This window comes from Salvelinus fontinalis, chromosome 19 (assembly GCF_029448725.1).
Source record: "Salvelinus fontinalis isolate EN_2023a chromosome 19, ASM2944872v1, whole genome shotgun sequence".
Classification (NCBI taxonomy): Eukaryota; Metazoa; Chordata; class Actinopteri; order Salmoniformes; family Salmonidae; genus Salvelinus; species Salvelinus fontinalis.
The window spans coordinates 4,671,208-4,678,163 of NC_074683.1; positions in this window are offsets into that span (position 1 = coordinate 4,671,208).

The window sequence follows — 6,956 nt, forward strand, 5'->3', positions numbered from 1 at the left end:
CAGGCAACTAAACATAGAATAAGAACCCACAAATACCCAAGGGAAAATGGCAACCTAAATATGATCCCCAATCAGAGACAACGATAAACAGCTGCCTCTGATTGGGAACCAATTCAAGCCACCATAGACCTACATATTCCTAGACTTACAAACACCCCTAGACATACAAAAACCCTAGACAAAACAAAACAAGCATACCCACCCTCGTCACACCCTGACCTAACCAAAATAATAAAGAAAACATAGATAACTAAGGTCAGGGCGTGACACATGGGTATATGCTTCGAAAAACCAATGAGGAGATTTGAGAGACAGGACTTGCAGCGCGTTGAGCGTCATAAATATAACCAACTTCTATTTTAGTGCCTGGCCACGCACACTCTCGCGTGCAGTGTGTGTGCAATGATTGAATAACATTTATGTACATTTATTTTTGCAACGCTCGCGGTGTGGACAGCATGTTAGTGCGTAGCCTAAGCTTTAGAGCCTAACTAGCACACCAAATAGGCCTACACACCAATTGACAAATTATTTTGGGAACTTGGGAAGAAAAAGTTAACTTGATTCACTGAGGCAAAAAGGACAATGTCAGAGTTTCAATAAGAGAAAATATGCAAAATGGAGTTGAACAGAAATAGAAGGGAAGGCCAGAACAGTATTTTAATGTTTGGGAAAGATTTGGTGAAGTAGTAAAAGAGGATGATTGAAGTGCCTGCTACGTTACATACTGTATGTGAGATGACTGTGAGGTGCTGTACATATTCAACAGACACAAGACAGGTAGTCTCATGTCGCCATTCCTCTGAAATCATGTCACTGTCACGCCTCCCTTTGGGATATGGAGAATTTTGTATTGCAAAAACGGTTTGAATGGTCCGCTGGCTCCCAGCTCCAAGATTTTGATGAGATGTTACATTTCAAGAACCCTCCCCCCACATGCCTGTTGGTGCTACATGTGATGTTCATCACTGTTTTCAAACTGTGAAGGAAGCATTTTGCAGAGAGTTGTCCGAAAAAAACGAGGTCAAATCATGACTTCAGTAATCTTCAGGACGGATAGTCGGAGATCTAGAAAGGGGCCCAAGTTCCTGAATGGGAATTTGAGCTGAATGACTGTTCAATAGGATTTTTACCAGTCGGAGCTTGTTTTTTTCCCTGAGTTCCTAGTTGTCTTGTACGCACTGAAGTCAGAGATTTCTAAGTTCCCAGTTCCCAGTTGTTTTGAATGTGACATTGTTCCACATCCTAGTTTGTAACTGCAGAAAATGGAAGAAAACCTGGAGGAAAAACATAATTTTTTGCCAGAAGAGTGCTTTATACACAAAATCGACATACATCAACATATTTTGATGGGGTTTTTATATGTGATTTCCTGGCAATCCTCACGCACTGTTGCAGCTATGACACTAATCTAGTGAGCACTAACAAGCAAGGCATTTGATGGGTTTGACATTTTGTGTCATTGATTTACACAGCTTGGTTCTCCATGGGGCTACAAGGCGGGTAATTGCACGTCAAGGGAACTATACTGTTCAGATTATTTAAATGGAATAGCAGCCTAACAAAACTCTGGACACTGACTATGTGCTCTATAACATCTCACATAGCCTAATATAATATGAACTTGTGCAGAATTAAGCATTTCTTGCAGTAAAATAGAAATGGAACTGGGGCAGAGACATGATTTATTCTTTCAACATCTTGAGAGAATCAATGCACGGTTAGGGACCGATGAACCCCACTCGTGATAGGGATTGGGGATTGCAATTATTTCCCATCAACGAGGAATTCCCAGTAAGCGCGGGTCATAAGCTCGCGTTGATTAAGTCCCTGCCCTTTGTACACACCGCCCGTCGCTACTACCGATTGGATGGTTTAGTGAGGTCCTCGGATCGGCCCTGCCGAGGTCGGTCACGGCCCTGGTGGAGCGCCGAGAAGACGATCAAACTTGACTATCTAGAGGAAGTAAAAGTGATCTTTAAGCTTTATAAAAGCTTATTTAGTATATTAACTGTTTTGCTGTTATTGTGAAGTGGAAAAGTCTAGGAGCAACAACGGCTCAGCCAAGAAGTGGTAGGCCACACAAGCTCACAGAACGGGACTGTCTATTGTTGAAGCGAGTAGCGCATAAAAATCATCTGTCCTCGGTTGCAGCACTCACTACCAAGTTCTAAACTGCCTCTGGAAGCAACTTCAGCACAATAACTGTTCATCAGGAGCTTCATGAAATGGGTTGCCATGGCCGAGCAGCTGCACACAAGCCTAAGATCACCACGCGCAATGCCAAGCATTGGCTGGAATGGTGTAAAGCTCGCCACCATTGGACTCTGGAGCAGTTTAAACGCGTTCTCTGGAGTGATGAATCACGCTTCACCATCTGGCCGTTCAACGGACGAATCTGGGTTTGGCAGATGACATGAGAACGCTACCTACCCAAATGCATAGTGCTACCTGTAAAGTTTGGTGGATGAGGAATAATGAATCATTTTTTACATTTATTTTTATTGAACCTTTATTTAACTAGGCAAGTCAGTTAAGAACAAATTCTTATTTACAATGACAGCCTACCCCAGCCAAACCCGGACCAATTGTGTGCCGCCCTATGGGACTCCAAATCACGGCCGGATGTGATACAGCCTGGAATCAAACCAGGAACTGTATCTCTTGCACTGAGATGCAGTGCCTTAGACTACTGTGCCACTCAGGAGCAAACAATGACATTCTAGACAATTCTGTGCTTCCATCTTTGTGGCAACAGTTTGGGGAAGGCCCTTTACTGTTTTAGCATGACAATGCCCCTGTGCACAAAGGGAGGTCCATACAAAAATGGTTTGTCGCAATCGGTCTGGAAGAACTTGACTGGCCTGCTCAGAGCCCTGACCTCAATCGATGAATTGGAAAGCCAACTGTGAGCCAGGCCTAATTGCCCAACATCAGTGTCCGAGCTCACTAATGCTCTTGTTGCAACAACGTTCTAACATATATTAGAAATACTTCCCAGAAGAGTGGAGGCTGTTGTAGCAGCAAAGGGGGGACAAACTCCATATTAATGCCTGTTATTTTGGAATGAGATGTTCGATTAGCAGGTGTCCACATACTTTTGGTCATGTAGTGTAGTTGGGTGGTTGCGGATGGGTTATTAGCAGTTGTGGGTGCAATTGTGGGTGCAAGTGAAGAAACCGCTGACCTGTGCACTACTAACCTCACCGGCCACCTTGAGTGCACAAGCGCTGCAAAATAAATGTACACATACATGTAATTCAATCATTTCCCACACCGCTTGCGCACATGAATGATCGTCTGAATTTGAGATGGACAAGTCCCCTCCTTATTGGAAATCAGGAAGATACAAACCCAAGTGGTTGCTTGAAAGAGAAAAGAGGAGAGATTAATTAAAGATAACTTAAATCTAACTATAACTTACTAGGTTCCGATTCTGTATATCTCAGGGACAAAATTCTGCATAAAAAAGGACCATAGACATTTCATATGTTATTAAACAATTTCCCACACAAGACAAATGGGCTAGCAGTAGTAAGCTACCTTAATGTCCACGAATGTTTCATGTGTGTTTCGACATGCCCCCAAATTAAAGGTGAAAATGCAAAAATCGCTCCGCTGTGAAATATTTTCAACAACCAAAGGTATTGTACATTCAGCAGTTTAAAGCTGGTATACACAAAAACTAAACTTAAGGATGGTTAGCGTAGCCATAGCACACAAAGAACAGATCAACTGCTTCTTAGACTTGCTTTTAATGAAAATGACAGATCTATAACTCACATGTGGTTTTGGTTGGGTTGCTCAAAAATTAAACACATTTCAGCCATAATATAGTTGGTTCACAGTTGGTTTTAATTTTTTTTACCTGCGTGTACTGATCGAGTTGGGTGTGGATGGACAAAATCAACACATGTGCGATGACGCATGCTCGTGGACGGTGTATTTAGCATGTAATGTTTTCTGCCACCCCGGTAGCATGTACAGTGCATTCGGAGAGTATTCAGACCCATTTCCTTTTTTCACATTTTGTTACGTTACAGCCTTATTCTAAAATGGATTAAGTAAATAAAAACCTTATCAATCTATACACAATACCACATAATGACAAAACAAAAGCAGGTTTTCATATGTTTTTGCACAACAACAAAAAAACTGGAAATATCACATTTATGTAAGTATTCAGACCCTTTACTCAGTACTTTGTTGAAGCACTTTTGGCAGCGATTACAGAATTGAGTCTTCTTGGGTATGACGCTACAAGCTTGGCACACCTGTATTTGGGGAGTTTCTCCCATTCTTCTCTGCAGATCCGCTCAAGCTCTGTCAGGTTGGATGGGGAGCGTCGCTGCACAGCTATTTTCAGGTCTCTCCAGAGATGATCAAACAGGTTCAAGGCCAGGCTCTGGCTGGGCCACTCAAGACATTTAGAGACTTGTCCCAAAGCCACTCCTGCATTGTCTTGGCTGTGTGCGTCATTACCCTGTTGGAAGGGGAATCTTCACCCCAGTCTGATGTCCTGAGCAATCTAGAGCAGGTTTTCCTCAAGGATCTCTCTGTACTTTGCTCCGTTCATCTTTGCCTTAAACCTAACTAGTCTCCCAGTCCCTGCCACTGAAAAACATCCCCACAGGATACTGCTGTCACCACCATGATTCACCTTAAGGATGTTGCCAGGTTTCCTCCAGACATGGCATTCAGGCCAAAGAGTTCAATCTTGGTTTCATCAAACCAGCGAATCTTGTTTCTCATGGTCTGAGAGCTCTTTAGGTGCCTTTTGGCAAACTCAAAAAGGGTTATCATGTGCTTTTTACAGAGGAGTGGCTTCCGTCTGACCACTGTACCGTAAAGGCCTGATTGATGGAGTGCTGCAGAGATGGTTGACCTTCTAGAAGGTTCTCACATCTCCACAGAGGAACTCTTGTGCTCTTCCAGAGTGACCATTGGGTTCTTGGTCACCCCCCTGACAAAGGCCCTTCTCACCCAATTGCTCAGCTCTAGGAAGAGTCTTGGTGGTTCCAAACTTATTCCATTTAAGAATGATGGAGGCCACTGTGTTCTTGGGGACCTTCAGTGCTGCAGAAATGTTTTGGTACTCTTACCCAGATCTGTGCCTCGACACAATCCTGTCTCGGAGCTCTACAGACAATTCTTTCAACCTCATGGCTTTTGCTCTGACATGCACTGTCAGCTGTGGGACCTTATATAGACAGGTGTGTGCCTTTCCAAATCATGTCCAATCAATTGAATTTACACAGGTGGACTCCAATCAAGTTGTAGAAACATCTCAAGGATGATCAATGGAAACAGGATACACCTGAGCTCAATTTCGAGTCTCATAGCAAAAGGTGTGAATACTTACATAAATAAGGTATTTCTGTTTGCTAACATTTAAAGAAATCTGTTTTCATTTTGTCATTATAGGGTATTGTGTGTAGATTGATGAGGACAAACATTGAATTTTATGAATTTTAGAATAAGGCTGCAACGTAACAAGATGTGGAAAAAGTTAAAGGGTTTTATACTTTCCGAAGGCACTGTATATTTCTTTATTCACGTGTGTATTTTTATCTGACTTAGTATTACTGCATTGTTGAGGAAGAGCTTGCAAGTAAGCATTTCACTGTTTGAAGTCTCAAGTTCTGTTGGTCATTTGTAGACAGCAAATATGCCAGTGTTACCAAGTTTTGAATTTCCAGTGTAACACTTCTAGTGTTGATTCAGGAGTTCAATTAACAACAACGAAAATGAAATGAATACTTAGTGGTGTAAAATAACCCCAGTGTTGGTGTTAACAATCAGTGTTGAGTGTGATTGTGTCCATTTTATTCTTTGGAGAGTAAAACATTCCCATCAAAACCATGTCATCATCATCGTTTTGCCCAGCATGCTCTACTGTACCTAGATTTTTTAGGATTGTATTTAATATCTGTGGTTTTGCATGGAGATTGATTAATTAATTAATCTTATGCAGCACAAAGATGAATACAATTTTATCTAAACTTCTAAACTAATCCAATCAGTTAGTTAGATGTGCCTGTTACTGAAATGATTGATCCAGTTTAAATGGTTTAGGTAAACTCCTTTGTCAATGTTCCTAACACTGACAGTCATTCTGAATGCAGGTTGTGGGTGAATAAAAACTGATGGATATCCTAACTCTGACTGGTTTCTAATAGGAATTACACATCACTTTGCAAGCCAGAATAATGTGATTTGCAGTCCTGATGTGGGCTGTAAACCAGGAGGTTCCTAACACCACTGTGTTAGGGTAAAACTTGGTCATCAAAGCAAGGCCGTATGATATACAGTATGTAATGTATTGTCATAAAGAGATTAATTTCAATGATGGCATTTGCCTAAAGTATAAACTCACTTGAAGTCCACAGGACTGAACATGTACAGTATGAATTCAACAACCATGTCTCTAACAAATACAGTAATAGGTGGTAACTCTACAATTCACTTGAAAAGGCAAGGCACACTGGGTAATTATATTGAGGAATGGCTTAGTGGTGACCTGTGAGTGGAAGTGTTGTACCAGTTTTAGTAGGCTATTGTTATGTTTATTTAAAGTGTGAGTACGTCTCCTGCCAGTTGTAAAGTCTTTATAAGCACTTGCATGTGGCAATAAAGACTATTATTGTAATGTCCTTAACCCAACACTGAGTGACCTTTTCAAGGGTTACGCACCTCTTCAAATCAAAATATATTTTTGGCGTCACATACACTTGTTGAGCAGATGTTATTGCGGGTGTAGCGAAATGCTTGTGTAATGGTTAAAAATACTATATGAGGTATTATTGCATAACACCACTGGTGTAAACTATATACACTTCATAGTGTTAAAAATACTACACAGGGTGTTATTGCATAACAATGAAAGTGTTAATTATCTAACACTGACAAAGGGTAACAGGGTCAGCACTAAGCACAGTGTTAATTTAACACTCAAA